We start from the raw sequence: 20,316 nt of genomic DNA, 5'->3' as shown, positions 1-20,316 counted from the left end.
GCAAACAAAATCAACAACAAAGTCTCTGTCGAAAATTAACAAGGGAAACTTTAAACACACGAGAGAAGTAGTCACCGATCCCTTAGCTGGCGTATCGACGACCATCTCTCCATTCATAAAAGATAACTTAAGACCCAATCTTTCAACACAATCAACAGCGATAAAGCAATGAGTAGCACCAATATCAATAATAGTAATTAAAGGAGTGTTATTAATGAAAAATGTACCTCTGATGAGTCCATCCTCACTAGTGGTCTGAGTCCCCAACAAGGCGAACACCTTTCCACCAGCTCGTTCCTTCTTTGGTTTCTGACACTGACTACCAATGTGCCCCTCACCACCACAGTTTAAATAAACCATCTCCTTATGCTTGCACTCAGTTATCGTATACCAAAGTTTACCACAACGGAAACACCTCTTGGCTTCAGCAGTACACACATTACTCTTATGACCAGCTCTTCCACACTTGAAGCACACAATACTAATAGGAGCATCTCCCCACTAGTTTTCTTGCCCTCTGTAGCTTTCTGCTTACCCTTGCCAACTGAAGCATCATAAGGCTTGCCATGTCTTTATTGACTATTGCCTCACTTCTCACTAATAACTTTATAATGAGCATTGTCGTCCTCGTCATTGATTCGACAAATATCAACCAAATCGGCGAAGACACGAATCTTCTAGTAGCTAATCGCCTTCTTGATTTCTGGGCGTAACTTGTTCTCAAACTTGATGCACTTCGAAAATTCACCAGTTGGTCCATCATAATGCTGATAGAATTTCGCCAACTCACCAAACTTAGCAGCATACTCAACAACTGACTTACTCCCTTGTCTCAGCTCAACGAATTCGATTTCTTTCTTGCCACAAACATCTCAAGAAAGTACTTCCTCAAGAATTCCCTACGGAACACAACCCAAGTGACCTCCTCACCATCAGCCTCCAAACTCTGACAAGCCTCTAGCCACTAGTCATCAGCCTCGACTGCTAGAATATGAGTCCCATACCGAACCTTCTGATCTGGAGTACAATCCATCACACGGAAGATTCTCTCAATCTCCTTCAGCCAGGTGAATGCGCCATCAGGATCATGAGTACCCTTGAAGATAGGCGGATTCTCTCTTTGGAAGGTAGCCAAATTGCGAGACCCAACATTCTCACTAACATTCAGCTGATGTTCCAAAGCCTGAGCCATAGCCTCCAATGCAACAACAATTGCATCATCGTTCCTCCCAGCCATCTCAAATTATCTCTTCATCACAAACAATGATCAGAACAATTAACAATACTCAATTGTTAAACAACTATGACACGACACTTGGCCTGACGTGTAACACCCCTTTTATACCCCAAAATAAATAAACTTATAATCAGAGAATAAGCATGCATATAATTCAAAAGGGCGTCACATCAACGTTTTTAAAACTAAAAAAAAAACCTTTAAAAACTGACAGCATTTATCTATACAACACAATACACCTGGTCATTTTAATAACACTTAATATAAAATCACAATTTAACATGGATATGCATTCACAGCGGAAAATATGATACTCATGTGATTCATATTGATTCATGTCCCATACCATGATCATACATCGACTAATGGTTTCAATTCAACATAAGACATAATCAAAAGGTTTGGCTTATAAGCCTTTCAAAATGACAAGTAACCAACAAATAAGTTCATAAGTCATAGCATAATACATGAGCAATATAACATGAGTTTAATACACCTAGTCTACCCAGTGGTACATGACCAGAGCATCGACTCACTACCTAGTCTCCAACAACCAAGGAAGAACCTCCGGCTAAGTCTCGCACGAGCTACTAAAATCCAGAACCTGCATGTCGCCAAACGAGGGCAACATTAAAACAAAAGGGTGAGAATACGAACCATTATGAAGAAAGTATAACGGAATACAATGGTTAAATTAATAATTCCAGAAGTTGATCACATCAAACATAGTTATGTAAATAATAATAAGACAATATATATATATATATATATATATATATATATATATATATATATATATATATATCTCACATGTTAACAAGTAAGCAACAAGTACAAAGGGAATATCAATCCAATACCAATATTATATTCTCAATTATGCACACAACTACAATGATCACATAGTCTCGTATTTAACCAAACGTATACTCAAACATCACTTATTTCAATTATCAATTTCATACACATGTCACAACACTATCAATGCACATAATCAACTATCACATAACTCTAATATGACTCAATGCAAGATATGTGACGTTATGCATGTGGTACCGAAATGTGAACCCAATGTTTCACCACTTTCCGATTCAATATCTAGAATCCAAGCCACGCTTCCGATCCGGACAAGACCAAAGTCCACCAAAATGTAAACATATAGTTTACCGCTTCCGATTCACTCTAGAATCTAAGCCTCACTTTTGTTTCAAAGCAAACCACCTTTGTTTTAAGGCACACCATGATATGAATGTATGTACAATGTTAATCAAACATATGCAATTAAGATCATCTCTACCATCTTAATATTTAGCATATCACAATAATTCACTCTATGAATTATCCACAATATTGTACACAACATTCTCATCGCATAAGCATTATTCACATATAATAGCCAACACACAATTTTCAATCCACCATTCCAATTAACACTAGTAATTAATACTATCACATGCTAACTCATAATTTATCAATTATATATAATTTACTCTTTTCATAATATACTAAGAAGCCATTATGAGTATACCATCTAACTACTCATAGAAGTTTCAAGCTTAAAATAATCAAAGAAACATATCCATTTATTAATTAATATATATGTTCATCACATATTCCCATCAATAAGTAAGATGGTAGATCACATTTCTAATTGAATAAAATGGCTAGTACAGTAACACTTCCTATCACTAAATATATTGGTCTTCACGTTTTTTTTTATAAAAAAAACCATATATATAGCTAGTAGCATTAGTCATTCTATCAATGAAGTAAAATATGGTGTTTCACATTTTCATTTACCAATCAGCCTAGGTATGTATATACTTATCATATCTCTCCATGTGCTTACTTATCATTCGGTCCAATAGCTAGCACAGTGGCGTGTTCTATCTAATGGCAAGTGGTGTTCACGTTTTCTTTTGGCCCATGTATAGCAACAGTAGCAAATGAATTAAAGGATATAGACTAAACACGTTTCTAGTGTGAGCACCAAGCATTTGTAGTTTCTTTCTTGCCAATGAATAGCAACAGTGGCAAGTTCTATTAAATAAGTGCCTCGAGATTCACGGTTTTTAATTGGCCAATAGTCAGTTACAGTAGCGGTTTTTCCATTCAAACAAAGGTGTTGGTGATTCACGTTTTTTCCACTTGACCATTAGTAAATCAACAACAGCATTTTTAATAATAAGTATAATATGAAGTATGAAATGGACAAGCATGTATCAGATATATATTATATGTTTAATTTAGTAGTACAACACCAGTATGCTATATTAATTGATTGGAGAAGGATAGTTAATTCATATGCCGCTGAGACTCCAAATAGAAGTAGAACACGTTCCGCATCTACACGGCCAACAGTGCCAGCTATTAGGAAGCACTTTATTTCGTTTTCCACCCATTCTAGCATATACCCACCGCAAGGAATTTATATTTCTCACAAAAGTAAATCAATTTCCAGCATTAACTAATTAAATCATCACCATAGCATTTTCATGGATTAAAATTAATAAATCTTAACATGTCAATCTACCCATTATTCCCAATATACTAACCCATAATGATTAGGTATTCTCCCCCTTACCTCTTGATTTCTCCTCCAAAACCCTAGTTCCTCTTCTTGTTCCTCTCCTCCACTTCTATTCTTTAAACCAGAAAAATGAAAATGATGCTCCTCCTCCTCATTTCCTCTCTTACTATCTTTATTTATTATATTGGGCTTTAAAATGAATACACCTCCTAATTGCTTATAACTCCAATAAATAGGCCCAACTAATCTAACCCTCTAATAACTTAATTAACTCTATTAAACACAATTGCACATAAGTTTAATTAATTAAATTAATAATTATATCTCATAACGGTTAAATAATTAATTATCACACCAAAGGGTATAAAATAGTATAATAAAATAAATACTATAAAAAAAGGGCTGTTACATGACGGACCGACCTGCTCTGATACCACTAATGAAACACCCCACATCTATCCAATGGGTCATAATAAAATCAGAGTGCAAAATAAAATTCCAAACAACATGAGGTGTCACATTACAACTTTAAAACACAATTGCATAAAAGATCATTACACCAGATACATAACACATATAAGTAGGGAGAACTCATAACCAACATGTAGACTTCATAACCAACTCATCTTTAATAAACAATGCAGTGAAATTCATAACTCATAGACTTCAAATAATAGCATATTTGTCAACATGAAACAATAAAACAACTTCTTCGAAAACAAATCATAATTCAACTTAAACATAACAAAACAAAATAAGCGTCAATCCCCCTAGGTTCTACGTATCAGAGCAAAACACACCAACTCGAGCTACTAACGGTAACGACTACTCATCTTGGTTACCTGCACGTTACCAACAAAGTGTAACATTCAAACAAAGGGGTGAGATATCAAGGAGTATAAAGGAACGTATGATAATTATTATAGCAAAAATAAGATCATACACAATTCACCACTTCTCAACTCAATGCAACTCTCATCACAACAAAAACATCAACAAAACATAGCAACGAATTCAACTTCACAATGATATCATCAATTTAGTATGACAATCATTCATCATCACAACAACTCAAAATGCAACTCAATATGCGACTCAATACTATGCATATGCATGTGGTACCATTTGGAGCAAAACTCCCAACTTAATAGTTTCCAATTAATAGAGGACAATGTATTTGCCCATCCAGGCCAACTTAATTTTCCAATCGAGGCCAACTTAATAATGCAACAAATGCGACTCGATGACGCAACATCCACAAAATACAACATTCACAACATGCAACAACATCAACTAATAACAACGAGGAATAACTTCCAACTCAAATACCAATAGTTTATGGTAATCAACAACGTCATTACTATTATAATAATTCACAACATTTCAATCGCATCATTATAATATGCCAATAGACAACAAATATTAAACTTCACAATACATCACCATACCGAGAAAATACGACTCAATAAAAGTTCTTAAAAATTATTCAAAACCAATTTCATTAGATAGGAAATTATTTCAGCTTTACAGAGGTTCAAATGGTGCGTAAAAAGGAGTTACGGATCAAAAGATATGACAAATAGAAGTTTCATAAAAATTTTGACAACAAAGTTCGCTTAGCGGGCCACAAGCGCGCTAACTGAAACTAAAAATAGAAGCGGACCATTTTTGTAGGTTCGCATAGCGGACCAATCCCGCTTAGTGGACTAGCAATTTTCAAAATTTGTTCCCAAACTACGCTTAGCGGACATAATCTCGCTTAGCGGACACACGATTATGAAGAAAAATAACAGAGAACTCAGTTTTGGAAAAAAAGGGTTTTACCACTCAAACTCACTTCCACATAACAATTAATAACACATACAATCAGTACTTAGCATATATCATTAACAATCTACACTAAAACATGTTTAAAACACAAATTTCATGAAATCTAACATGAATCCTAACATTCCCAAGTCATGAAATTGAAGGAAAGAGTTTATACACAAATCACAACATCAATCACTCATGTAAACCTCAAACAATTTCTTCAAATGCTCAGCAAATCATTAATCAATTTCAAACATTCCTGAAGATTGCAATTCTCACACAAACATGGATTTTAAAGCATATAATCATATCCCCACCATAGTCTATCATCATTCAAACTCTTATCATGAAAGAATCCCATTTTTACCTTGATTTGGATTGAAGACAACTCTAATCTTCAATGGGGTTTGCCCTAGCTTCCTCTCCTCTTCTCTTTTTTTCTTCTTTCTCAATGTCACGTCTAACTCTATTACCCAATAATCTCTTGTTTTGATAATTCTTACTCACTTTCTTATTATTACTAATGGGCTTTAATTAACACCTCTCACTTGCTAATGCTAACTCTAAATTAGGCCCAATATTAATAATCTCACTAAATCATTACTACTAATTCCTAATAAAATAACATAAAACCAACTAATCACATAATTATCAAATAATTCATAAAACACACAATAAAATAAATAATTAAAATAAAAACGGGCGTTACATGTACCAGATGAAAATTGAAAGTTGTTGATCTTGATTTGAACCACACTTGAGCTTGGATATTGATGAGGGAAATCACTTGAGCATATGGGAAGGTTTGAGTCACATTGTGAGCTTCAAAACCCTAATTTGCATGTGCTCCTTGATCAATCAACTATCTTTTGAAACAAACAACAAGCAAACACAATCTTTTTTGTGTATTTTTGTTAGCAAATGATGCATGAATGATTATGAATGATGATAATGGTGATTACACTCTTTTATTTTTAATGCAAATAAGGTGGGATCTTAGGGTTAAAAGTTGGAGTATGACAGTCATAGTTGATGACTACAACAGATGGACTTGGGTTAAATTCCTTAGATCCAAAGAAGAGTCTTATGATGTGTTCATCATCTTCTGAATACAAGTACAAAATGAAAAGGATTTAAAGATTTTAAAAATCAAAAGTGGTCATGGAGGAGTTTTTGAGAATGATCCATTTGAAAAAATTTGTGAAAAACTAGGAATTCTCCACAAGCTCTTTTCTCCTAGAACTCCATAGCAAAATGGGGTTGTAGAGAGAATGGACAGATCTTTACAAGAAATGGCTAGAACAATGATTTATGAAAATAATTTATCAAAGTACTTGTGGGAAGAAACTATTAACATAACATGTTATGTTCAAAACATGATATCTATATTAGACCTATTCTGAATAAAACATCATATGAGCTCTTCGATGGAAGAAAGTCAAACATTTCTTATTTTCATCAGTTTTGATGTACATGTTACATTTGTGAACTCAAGACTCTCCATCTATTGTGTTTTAATGAAGACAAAATGATAAAAAAATGAATGTATAAAGAATAGAAAAAGTTTCAAGTTCAATTGTAACATCAAGTGATCAAGACTCATAATTATGAAAGCTAACAACAAACATATCAAGAATTCCACTTTGGAGACTAGCATTGATCTTAATTAATAGAGGTACCAGCATGCAAATTATATTGATTTCTTAGTGCTCAAAATATTTTTTATCATGCATTTGAAAAATTATTTTTCATGTTTGAACCATGTTAAATCATTTTCAAATATAATATTTTTCATGTTTGAATCATGTTAAATCATTTTCAAATATAATATTTTTTATGTTTCAATCATGTTAAATCATTTTCAAATATAATATTTTTCATGTTTGAATCATGTTAAATCATTTTCAGTTATAATATTTTTCATATTTGAACCATGTTAAATCTCTTTCAAATATAATCTATTGACTTGGACAGGGTTGGTTCAAATATTTAGCAATTTTTTTTTTTAAATTTTTAAATTTTTACAAACATTCAGATTTTGATAAATTGTGGCATTTTGACCTCCCGTAATAGCACAAAAATCGCCACAATTTACAACTTTCTGAAACTGTTTTTTTTTAATTTGAAAATTGCAGCGAATTTGTTAAGTCAGGTGACCCATTTAACCGACTTAACAAGTCTTGTACGAATTTGAAAAAACAACAAATTTTTTAACACATTTTCATGCACTTCTTCATGAAACCTTTTCATTTTAACTTGACATTTTTTCATGATATTTTTCCATGACTTCGCCATGATTCATGAAGGTGTTATGCTCTTATAAATACATGAAATTTCAAATTACAAATCACCTCTTCCATTGCAATTTAACATCATTTTATTCTCTCAAAATTTCAAACAAGGATTTTTGTTCTTCATATTTCGCAAAGAATTTTTCTGCATGTATGTCATAGTAAGGTAGTTAGACTGCTCAAGAAGTTAGTTAGAGAGCAACTAACTTCAACTCTTGTATAAATATACTAAGCCTTGGCTTATGTGATCAAAGAGAAATAAAACCCAAAGAATCAAGCAAAAGCTTGACCTTTTCTTTGCATGCTCTTACTCTTTCTTCCATGCAAATTCTCTCATCTAACAGGTTAAGAGTGTTATATCGATTATTGGAGTTAAAGTATGTGTTTTTTTTATTTAATCTAACGATTGTTTTATCGGATAAACCTATTTTATCCTCTGCCATTTAAACGAAATTTGATTTTCCCCTATAATCTTTTTTTACGATTCTGCCCATGCACTTTTTTTCCTAGTGGGCATCTAAAATTAATATAACTAAAATAATAATAATGTCCCCTACCATTTTAGCAAACTGTGCTTTTTCCTCTACCATTTGGAGTGAGTTCTACTTTTTCTCATTACCACATCATATGATTTATACAGTAAATATGCAAAACTAAAAGTTATAAGAATCACCCTTGAACAACATGAGAGAGAGAGAGAGAAGTGGAGGAAGTGGCCAATGGAAAGAAGAAAGATGATAACGAGGATAGATTTTCTCAAAACCTATGTGAATATGGTGGTGGAGTATGGAAGAGGGTTTCAAACAGGAGGAGGTCGACGTTAACAAAGCGGAGATCTTAGGTACGAGAGTTGATTATGCAAGAGGAAGGTGCTAGCACCCCTCACATATGTGGTACTCCACAGGAACCTTTTTGTAAATCTGTGTAAAAAGAATTTATGGGCAAAGAGAGAGAGTTTGTTTGATTTTAAAAAATATGCTTGGTAAAACATCGCATCTTGTGCCTACACATCTCCTGAGTACAATGGAGAAATTAGAGCACTTGTAGTTCCACTCAAAAGGAAAACAAAAATTTGTTAAAAAATTAGATAGACATTTTGTCATCGTAGGAGAAAACTCAGCCAATCATACTTGAACATAAGAACAAATGGATTCTTTGCATCACAAGTGAAAGAAGGGCTCCAACTTGGATAAAATCAACAAGTATGCCACTAACTCTTTCAAGGGGAAAAGAATCAACCATATCTATCAATATCAGGGGACCAGGGGATTACATCTCCATCATAATGATTACAGATGTCTAAACATTTAAAGAAAAGTCACCAAGGGAAAAAGTTTTAAAAGAAAGTTTTTATTAAAAGAGTTTAAACATTTTGCAAACATAAGAAGATTTTGAAAAATGGAGAAGACATTGAAAATTTAAGAAGATGGGAGAAGATGAAGGGACTATCCTAAAAGCATAGCATAAAAGAAAGGGTAAAGAAATATCTAACCAACAAGAAGCCAATACTTGACATAAAGAAGTCAATGTAGAGCTCTCATCCTTTGGATTAACAAACCAAACAAGTATACTACCAAGTACTAGATGAATTAGGAATCAAGCAATGTCTTTTGTTTTTATGTCAAAGCTTTAATGGACCAGATGAACTTTTTGGGTTCCACATGACATCTTCACATGAATAACTTGCAAACCAATGCCTTGAAATAAACCTCAAACACTTAAGACAAAAATTGTCCAGAGTAACAGTTGTATACAAATGAATCCTCAATCACAATGTCTTGGAGTAAGCCCTAAGGACTTCAGACAAAGTATAGAACTCAAAATAACCTACATACTGTGAAAATTCCCAATGCCTTGGAGTAAACTCCAAGGACTTCAGACACTATAACAATAATATAGCATCGGGTCCAGAGGTATCAATGTAACCATGATCCTAATGCTAAGTCCAAGAAGTCCATATCTCCAAAGTGCTAAGGATAGTAACCAATAAACCATCAAGATCCTTAAGTATTTTAATGTTCAAGTTGATTATTAATGTTTTAAGATCAAGATAAAAATCCAAATGGAAAAAGGAAAAAGGGCACAGGTATAAATAAAAGTCCAAGTGGACAAAAGGAAAATGACATAAATGAAATATGAATATGAAATGCTAAAGATGAAAAGAAAGCATAAAATAAAATAAAGCATAAGGTAAAATAAAGTAAAATAATAAAACAGACATAAAAATAAAAGGTTAGAAATTAGAAGTTAGTGGTTAGAAGTTAATTGTTAGAAGGAATGATCAATGATGATTGAATGATGAATTTAGGCCAAAAGTAATGAAGACTCATTGGTGGATTGATAAGACCAAACCTCCTAACAACAAGTCTCATAGGTGTTGGACCATTAGTCATATAATCAATCATCCTTGGGCTTTCAAACATAGATTTTGGCCACTAATGATTATTTACCACTACGGGAAAATTTAGCATAGTGTTAAGCAATAGCTAAATAACCTATATAGAATTCACCCTACAGCGAGGCCACTCAATAATAATTTGTGTTTAAGAAAATTTTAGAGAAATGATATAGATGATCATTTTCCAAAAACTTGAAATACATGTAAAATAACAATAAAAAACAAGAACGAGATTAAGATGAAGAGGGAGGGGAATGGGAACGGATTAAAATTAAAACCATATGTCTAGATGAATTTCTCTTAGTCATGATGGGACTTCATCTTAATGATTCATAAAAAAAATGGTAAAACCATAACCTCTATACAATAAATGCATTAAAACTTGCACTCACTAGATAGGAGAAGAGAGATGAAGAGAAAGAAAAAAAACAGATCAAGAACCTTCACCAAATAGATCATCAAGTATTAAAATAAAAAAGAATTTAAAACAAAATTTTAAAATGATTTTAAAAAGAAAATAAAGGCTAAAATTCAAATCACACCTCTAAACATCAAAGAGATTCAAACCAAAGATCATCATATGGCAATAACCATCATAGGATAATTTCCAATTTTTTCCCATAATTTTTAGATACTCAAAAGCATTTTAAAACCAATTAAAACTCAAAGAAAATGAGAGAAAATATTTAAAATATCAAAGGACAAACCAAAAATATGAAAAAATATTCAGAAAATGAGAAATAATTCAAACTATTTTTAGTAATTTTTTAAATAATTTTTGGAATTAAAATGAAGAGTTATGAATTTTTGAAATAAAAAATGAGAAATAATTCAGACTATTTTTAGTAATTTTTTAAATAATTTTTGGAATTAAAATGAAGAGTTATGAATTTTTGAAATAAAATCAAGGGTTAAATATATAACTCCCTCCCTCGTTATGGCCCTTGAATGTACTATTTCAGCTTAGATTCTAATTTTTAGTGATTTGGCAGTAGAGGTGGAAGTAGGCCAGGCCGATAACAGGGGCCTACAGGCTAGCCTATATAGGCTCAGGCCAGGCCATACATTATTTTTAAATAGTAAAGGCCTAGGCTTTTTTATAAGCCTATTTAGTTAAAAAGGCTAGGCCTCAGGCCCTAAAAAAAGCCTTTTAAGCCTATCAGGCCGGCCTATTTAAATAAATATTAATACTATTTTTATTATCATTATATTATGTTTTGTACTTTGAATTAAAATACATTAAATAAAACTTGGTTATGTTGAAGAACTTGTGAAAATAAGATGAAAACACATTATGAACATTTTTCTCATAAGTTCTTTTAGTTAGTTAATCTATTTAAATATTATTTTAATTGCTTATTTACATATGTCTAAAAAAATAGGCTTTTATGTAGGCTAACAGGCTAACCAGGCCTTCGAAAAGGCCAGGCTCAGGCCTAAAAATTAAGCCTACGACAGGCTACAGGCCAGACTTAGGCTTCAGTTTTTTTGACAGGCCAGGCTTAGGCTTGGCAAAGCCTAGCTCGGCCTAGCCTATTTCCACCCCTATTTGGCAGTCCAGCTAGATTTTTATTTTATTTTTGATTAAATCTATTATAGCCGCACTAGTACAAAAATGTTAATTTACACCCGTTTTTTATTAAATTTACACCCATTATTTTTAATAAAAATCGGGTGTATATCCACAGGGTGAGAAATGTCTAACGAATTTACACCCGTTATGTTTAACAAAAATCGGGTGTAATTGGGCGTAATTACGTTTTTAATTACACCCTTTTTTAATAAAAATCGGGTGTAATTGGGCGTAATTACGTTTTTAATTACACCCTGTTTTAATAAAAATCGGGTGTAAATGGGCGTAATTACGTTTTAATTACACCCTATTTTAATAAAAATAGGGCGTAAATGGGCTTAATTACGTTTTAATCACACCCTATTTTAATAAAAATCGGGTGTAATTGGGCTTAATCATGTTTTAATTACCCCCTATTTTAATAAAAATCGGGTGTAATTGGGCTTAATTATGTTTTAAGTACACCATATTTTAATAAAAATCGGGTGTAATTGGGCTTAATTGTGTTTTAATTACCCCCTATTTTGGTAAAAATCGGGTGTAAATACGCCATTTATGAGTGAGCAATTATATCTATTTACACCCTATTTCATAAACACCATTTAATTATATTTTATTTTTCAGTCATAATATTGCAAATACTATAAAATCATACTTATAAAAATCATATTTTAACTAAGTCAAAATATTTTTAATATTAACCAAAAAGTATACAAAATCATATATAGTCATAATATTTCAAGTACATAAAAATTATATTTTAACTAAGTCATAACACTTTCTTCATATATAAGTTTTCTTCTTCTTCTTCTTTGGCTTTTGTTTTGGCAACATTTCTATCTCCTTATCCTCTTCAACCATTTGCATTTGATCCGGTAGATTTTGCTCCTCAGCCTTTTGATCCTCAACCTTTTGATTTTCAACCATTTGCAAAAATACTTGAGCCCAAAGTTGCCGAATATGGTCGATTGTCTCTTTTTCATATGGTGACGTGTCTGTAAATATCTACAAGTTCAACATATAATAAATTAACAATATCAAAACAATAATTTACATGTTTTTCAATAAATACATGCAAGACGAAAATATTTTAAATTATACTACCTCATCGAATCTTTCAACAATGGAAGTATCAACAATATCAAACATGTTCTTCATTACATAATATCCACATGCCCATCCATTGTTTTGATGATGTGTCTACATATAAGATACAAAGCATATTAATACTGAAATATAATTATAATGAAGCATATCATTACGAATTCATTCTCATAATATCAACAATATCAAGCAATTACCTTGACAATCTTCCAATTAGGCTTTTTATTCTCAAAACCTCTTAATAACTGATATCCTGTTACAGCTCTGATAAAAGAAATTGCAGCATAAATAACTTATAAATATAAAGTTAAACGATACAAAAATGAAGTATAAATAATGTCTCTTGATTTATATGTTTCTTACCCCTCAAGTATGTTCTTAATACGTTTCTTGGGTTTTGTGTTTAATGAACAAAACCAAAAGATATCATTATCTTGGGGACAAATAACATACAATTGCCAGTGATTGCTGTAGTTTCAAAACAAGTGTTAGAATCATTAAAATTCAAATATTACAAAAAATAACATTAAAAAAATCACAAAACCTTGAAGGAAACATGTACTTACTTATTTAACAATGGTCCTAAGTAACATTTTTTTGACTCGCCATCCAACCTATCTTGTATGTAAGATTTAATAGCATTGGGATCTCTAGTGGTAATTAGTGTCCTATTTGGATCAAGAAATCCAAATAGTTCACTGACATTCTTAGAGATACAAATGCCATGTAGATATATGAAATGTTGAAACAAATGTTAATTTATAAATGATACATAGAAAAAAATGATTAAAAATAGAATACGATACTTACGAGCACCATAGAGACAAGATAGATGTGGAGATCCATTTAACACCAGAAATTAATTCATCAAGGTCTCGCCTATCAATATAAACTGATAATTCACTTGTTTCATGAACCAAGTCTAGTGATATGGAAACTTCCTTGAAATCTTCAATCTTTTTAAGGTAATCTTCAGAAACAGTGCTGTTTTTTATCTCTTCTTCGGCCTTGCATTCAGCTTCACCTTCCTGTTTCAGAAGAGATTTATAATAAGAAGCAGTAGTTTAGAGCAAGAGCACACAATGTTAAGCATACAACTAACCAAGTATAGTAACATACTTGGTTACTATACTGTTACTAAGATAATATTTAGTTACTTAATTACTCCAAATAAATTTCCTTAAACTAAATGAAATAAATCTGTGTGTGTGTATTTTTAACTAAGACACCTGCTCTTAACATTTTCAAGTCAGCAATGATAAAGAACACTGAAACCACTACGCCAAACAAGACCTTAGACAGCGCTTTTTTTGGCTTTAGACAGCGCTTCAAAGCGCTGTCTATTCCAGCGCTGCTGTAGGTAAAGGCAGCGCTTTTTTAAAAGTGAAAGCGCTGCTAAAGGCCCCCTTAAGCCAGCGCTTTTAGTTTGAAAGCGCTGCTAAAGGCCCCCTTAAGACAGCGCTTTTTTCAAAAGCGCTGCTAAAGGCTCCTTTAAGACAGCGCTTTTAATTTGAAAGCGCTGCTAAAGGTTCCCCTATGCCAGCGCTTTCCTAAAACCAAAAATTTAAAAAAAAAGCCTCTTTAGGCAGCGCTTTTAGTGTAAAGCGCTGTCTAAACTATACAAATTTTTTAAAATAAATTACTTAAATTAGCGCTGTTTGTATTATACATTTTATATGCACCTATTTTTAACCATAATTTGCACCTGTTTTTAACCACAATTTGCACCAGATTATATGCATCAAATTCTCACAAATTGGAGCTTCGATCCAATTAAAAACAATGCCAAAAGATATACCATATACAATTGCACCAATGTACTTATATATACTATTACTCTTGTACATATACTTTTACAAAAAAACAACACCAAAAGATATGCCACATTTTTTTTGCACCATTATACCATTACAAAATCTATTCATCTCTATCTTCTACATCTGCACATATAACCTGAAACAACACCAAAATATTGTAATTCATACCATGATACAAACAAAATATAATTTACCACATGACAAACAATGTAAGATTACAATATACCACATGACAACACTTGAATATACTCAAAATTCTCATCAATTAAAGTAAGATTACAATATACCTTATATAACTTTCGACTCAATCATGAATTTACACCAATCCTCCTAAAGTTCATCCAATTGAGAACTTGAGTAATAAGCATGCTTGAATTCATCAAAGTACTACATAATAATATAACATAGTATGTTTAAGTTAAAACTATTTAATTATATGAGAAATATGTGTTATATATTAAAATAACTCCTAAGTTAAAAATCCATACCTTGGATGGAATCTCTATTCGATCCATAAGAAGAATTTCTTTCATAAACTTCAACATGTAAAAACCGCAATCTATTTCATTACGCGGCCCAGGACACTACACATGAAAGTAAATATGGATAAGGCCTAAGTTTTATCAAGTATCATCACTATTAATATAATCAAAATTGTGATAATTAATTAATATACCTCCATTATAATCCATGTAATGTTGTTGGATTTACTCTTTAGTACTTGATTACCTCTTTGTGCTCGGAAAACTTGTATAAGATCATGAATTATAAGATCACGAATTAACATTTTCTATGCATAAATATCATATAATTGTGATGTACCTCTTTTATTGTTGCAACTGACTCGATTTTCCGCGGAATCCCCTTATCTTTTGCTTTGGATTTTGTTGGAGTCTAATTAACATAACCATGTAAAAACAAATGTACGTAAAATGCGCGTAAAAACTTATAATACTCAAACGAATGCCAATACCCCATTCTCGTACTCTTCTGACAATCGATCGGCAGTCATCCATTTTTTATCTATGAAATTACTACTAATTAATGTAAACAAAAACACTATAGTTATTCACGCAACTATTTCAAAAGAACAACTAATTACCTATAGAGAAAGTCAACAGCTTCTGGAACCACACACTATAAGATTCTTAGAAACGATCTGAACTTCACTCTTCACAAGTAACTCCTAGCTAGCAAAGATATTCCAGAAAAATATAAAAGAAAAAGTTAATGGAAGATAAAAATAATGGAAAATGCTATGATTGTTTATTATATTCAAATGAGATCAAAGAAATATAAACTAAATATGTTAATTAAAAAATTTAAAAATAAAAATAAAAGTGTATTTACAAAACGAAGCCTAATAATAGCTTCATGTATGATTGTTTATAGCATACTTATAGAAATTAAATTGAAATCTAAAACCATGTTAATTCACACATGAATTCATTGCTTACGTTTATCATTTCCATCCATGACTCTATCTCATCCTATGTCAATTCATTTTCTTCTTTATTTTAGTTCTTTAGATTATATACATTCAACAAATAAAGCTTAATAATAAAAGTATATTTTAAATTAATAGACCCCTCTTTCATGATCCTGATTTCTTAGGCTTTGTTTTCTAATTTAGAGTGAAAGGACACATTCTACAAACATTAAAAGGACACATTCTACACACTTAAAGGACTTAGCCGCGGAAAGTGTTGTAGAGGTCGGTAATGTTTCACACCCAATTAAATAAAATGACACATTCTACACATTAAAGGGACTTAAATATACAAGTACAAACATTATGAGACATTAGAAGGGGCTATAATTTACAAACATACAAACATATTCTAAAGAATAAAGGCATGGATAAATAGAGAAAGTTCTAAACATATTAGGATGGAAATACAAATGACAAGTATCATAATGAAGATAAAATGACAGATGATGTATCATATATCAAATAGCAGAGAACAACGATCTAGCTATCATTCCAGCAAGCTGTGCAAAATATGCGAATCGAATATGCATTCTCAAATAAGTTAGAACTCTTTATACTTGAAGGTTTTACTAAGAGACAACCATTACCGACCTCTACAACACTTTTTAACCACAAACGATAAAAGCATAGATATTAGTCTTATTAATTTAAATTATAAGGCAAGTTATGCAGCTAAGCTAACTATATACATCACACGTTAAAGCATTAGCCAAAACTTTCTACATCACACCATTTATAGAGATTGGTCAGTAGCCAAATATTATGTCATTTTTCACCATTTTATCTTTCATCATGCAAGATAGCAACACACACATACACTCTGCAATACAAATTGTTTTGCATTTGTTTTTGCATTGCTGGGTTTTCTTATTCAGAGGTAACCACATGTTGTTCAACAAAATGCCCCAATGGAGTCAGGTTTATTTGATTCTGGTTACAACATTGCAGTGTAAACAACAACGTTTAATTCTACTTAAAATCTTTCTCTTAGCTTAATATGAAACTCCAACTGAAACTCCAATTTTCAAAACATCAACAAGCAACTTCTCATTGTAAAATTGCTCACCAAACATAGGCCATGGCAAACCAACACTCAAGCTTTCAAGAATTGAGTTCCAACCACAGCGAGTCACTATCCCTCCTGTTGCAGGGTGATCCAATATCACAAGCTGTGGTGCCCAGTTCCATATGATATATCCCTTGTAGCTTTCTTTCATCCTTTCCTCAAAACTTTGTAAGAAACCTTCTCCATCCTCATCTTTATCCTTTTCTCTAACAACCCAAATGAAATTATGACTTGAGTTTTCAAGTCCATAAGCTATTTCCACAATCTGTTCATGAGAAAGCCTAGTAAGGCTTCCAAAACATACATACAAAACAGACTCATTTGGCTTAGAATTAAGCCAATTCAACAATTATCTCTCTTTTCCAACATCTCCTCTATTGTTTTTTTTTACATCATCTTTGTTAATCCATGTAGAAACTGGCTCCACACTCCAAGATTTGATTCCTATAGTAGTTTTATTAAGATTCTCATAATCACTTTCAAGTTCATGAAAACTATTGTATAGTGTTCCATAGCTTCTTTTCTCCGATTCAAATATTGCACCGAAAGAGCCTGTTGCTGAGTTCTTAGTCCTAATCCAATCAGCTAGCAACAAAGGTGTCATCTCAATGGTATGAGGCACACAAGGAATGGAAAACTTTTGTGTATCAGAAACTAAATCATCATGAGGTCTAAACTTTATGATAAAATGAGATGCACAGTTGGAGAAATAGCTTGAGCTGTAATAGTAAAGCCTTGGAATACCTAGTTTTTCAGCCGCTTCCACAAATGCAAAACAATTTGTATTGCAGAGATTTGTACGTTCTGAGTTGTCTTCTTTACCATACAAGATAGTGACACACACACATACACTAATTGTCTCTAAGTGGTTAAACACCATTTTCATTTTCTTTTCTTTCCGCAAGAAAAACTTAGAAGGAAATAGATGGATAAAGCTATGACTAAACTTGGAAGTTTTTGGGTCTACAAGAAAGCCAAGGAAGAGATTTCCAACATAACCAATGACCTATCTGTTAGTCCTTTTTCTGTTTCTGGTTTATTTTTTCTTCATTTCTTTGATATCGCCTTTAAATCTTGATTCAATGTTCCCATATTACCTATCTTATACTCACCTAAAATCCCTAATAAAGAGACAATATATATGTACACGTATAAAGTCACCACCAAATTACTGCTGAAATTTTATCAATTTCCCCACTTCCACTTATTTTTCTCAATTATTTTCTGAATTACAACATGATGAGAAGTTTTTATTTGCCAATTTTCCAGAATTCTCAGAAACCACTAATGTTATTATTGATGAATTTCAAGAACTTTGTAAGCCTTTCTACCCTTTTTCATCTTAAACTATTGTTACAAACTCTCTGATTACCCCTAACTCTCACGCTATTATATTATATAATATATTTCAGAGCCTAGAGTCACTACTATCTGCAAATCAAACCAATAAAAAATACATTAAATCCAAATTCAATGAAAAAGTATAGCAAACACTTGAACTATTTTCAACTATGAGAGGCTGGTAACAGAGACAAATCACCGACAAACCACCATTTCGGTCTCCAAAAATTTAACTCACAATCAACAAATTGTTCAAGTAATTGTTCAGCAAACAACAATTTCCAACAACAACAAATGTTGAAATTCATATCAAGCAATCCTCAAAATTAGATCTATACCGCAAACATATACACGAATAAAAAAAGCTAAACTGATTCTGATTTGTTAGGGTTATCTCAGTGAACAAACGGTTTTGAATTTTCGCAAAACGAGATTCGGTGATACTCAAACGATGAAAGCTAGAGAGAGTGAGAGAAGAACCTGGTTGTGGCTGTGGTGGCAAGTTGAGGTGATGATTCTGGAATTATGAACTTGGATTTTAGAATTGTGATTTTCCCTCTCGATGACAAAGGCAGTAACGTCGAAGAAGCTCGATTTGGGATTTTAGGGATTGAGAGTTTGAGAGGATGAAATTAATGGGAGCGGAAGTTCGTATGGGATTTTAGGGTTTATGAGTTTGAGAAGAACTGATTTATTCGTACGGCGCTTTCTAATTATTTTAGTTGTTTTGAAAAAGTTTTTAGAAATTATTCACCTAAGGCAGCAGCGCTTTTCAAAAGCGCTGTCTAAAGTTAGCTTAAGCAGCGCTTTTTCTAAAATTTAATTTTTTTTAATTTTTTTTATACCTATAGCAGCGCTTATGGGAAAAAATCGCTGCCAATATAATGCAGTCTAAATGACCTATAGCAGCGCTTTTTTAAAGCGCTTTCTATACTAATCCTTTAGCAGCGCTTTTTCTCAAGTTTTAATATTTTATTTTTTAAAAAACTTATAGCAGCGCTTTGGAAAAAAAGCGTTGTCTATGTAGTGTTGTCTAAAATCAATTCTGGCGTAGTGAACTATTGCCATGAACAATAGCGTTTAGTGCCCCTAGCTGGCTCAAACTCAGAATCATATAAATTTGCATGAAAAATAAACAGAGAAATTGTAATATGGAAGACTAGCAGTGGCAACCATGGATACTTCAATCAAAGATCAGACCTAAGCATTATTTATGAATGAAGAATAAAAAGATTAATGTGCCGAAACTTGGATGAGCCTAGTTGGTAATGACAGTACACATGCATTTATTTATTCATGTATCAACCACACAAGTCCTAATTAAGATGCCATCTATATCTGCATCATTCATCAGGTTTTTGAATGAATGAATGAGAATCTGTATCACAATCTAATTCTACAGTGTGCAGAGACCATGACAAAAAAAAACATAAATGATCAAGAGATTGTATATTATTGATGATTAATGAAGGAATTGCAGATAGGGACAGTACCTCAAATCTGCCACAGAACTAGGCTCATATAGGAAGCTACTCAAACTAGTTTCTCAATTCTTAAAATACCCCTCAATCAACATCAACTCCATATAATCAGGAAACAGTTAACAATCTCAACCTTGTACTGCCATGTCACTAATACTCACTTAATTAATACTAGAA

General features: G+C 32.3%; 2 long non-coding RNA genes and 1 pseudogene across 2 annotated transcripts; all 3 read right to left on the bottom strand.

The window, feature by feature from the left end:
- Nucleotides 1-13,138: 13,138 nt before the first annotated feature.
- On the bottom strand, nt 13,139-13,668 carry LOC131632754 (uncharacterized). The gene is made up of 3 exons (XR_009293118.1): nt 13,509-13,668; nt 13,306-13,410; nt 13,139-13,206 (listed from the first exon to the last, which is right to left on the bottom strand). It is a non-coding gene; the product is annotated as an uncharacterized LOC131632754 (long non-coding RNA).
- Nucleotides 13,669-14,737: 1,069 nt separating this feature from the next.
- LOC131632759 (uncharacterized) lies at nt 14,738-19,368 on the bottom strand. The gene is made up of 7 exons (XR_009293120.1): nt 19,139-19,368; nt 15,862-15,949; nt 15,582-15,653; nt 15,436-15,506; nt 15,248-15,343; nt 15,047-15,146; nt 14,738-14,895 (listed from the first exon to the last, which is right to left on the bottom strand). It is a non-coding gene; the product is annotated as an uncharacterized LOC131632759 (long non-coding RNA).
- LOC131632758 (soyasapogenol B glucuronide galactosyltransferase-like) lies at nt 16,081-19,139 on the bottom strand (annotated as a pseudogene).
- Nucleotides 19,369-20,316: the final 948 nt, after the last annotated feature.

The sequence above is a fragment of the Vicia villosa genome, unplaced genomic scaffold (genome assembly GCF_029867415.1).
Source record: "Vicia villosa cultivar HV-30 ecotype Madison, WI unplaced genomic scaffold, Vvil1.0 ctg.001013F_1_1, whole genome shotgun sequence".
NCBI classification, from domain to species: Eukaryota; Viridiplantae; Streptophyta; class Magnoliopsida; order Fabales; family Fabaceae; genus Vicia; species Vicia villosa.
The sequence above is the reverse complement of the archived record's forward strand: the minus strand, read 5'-3'. Positions and strand labels throughout refer to the sequence as shown.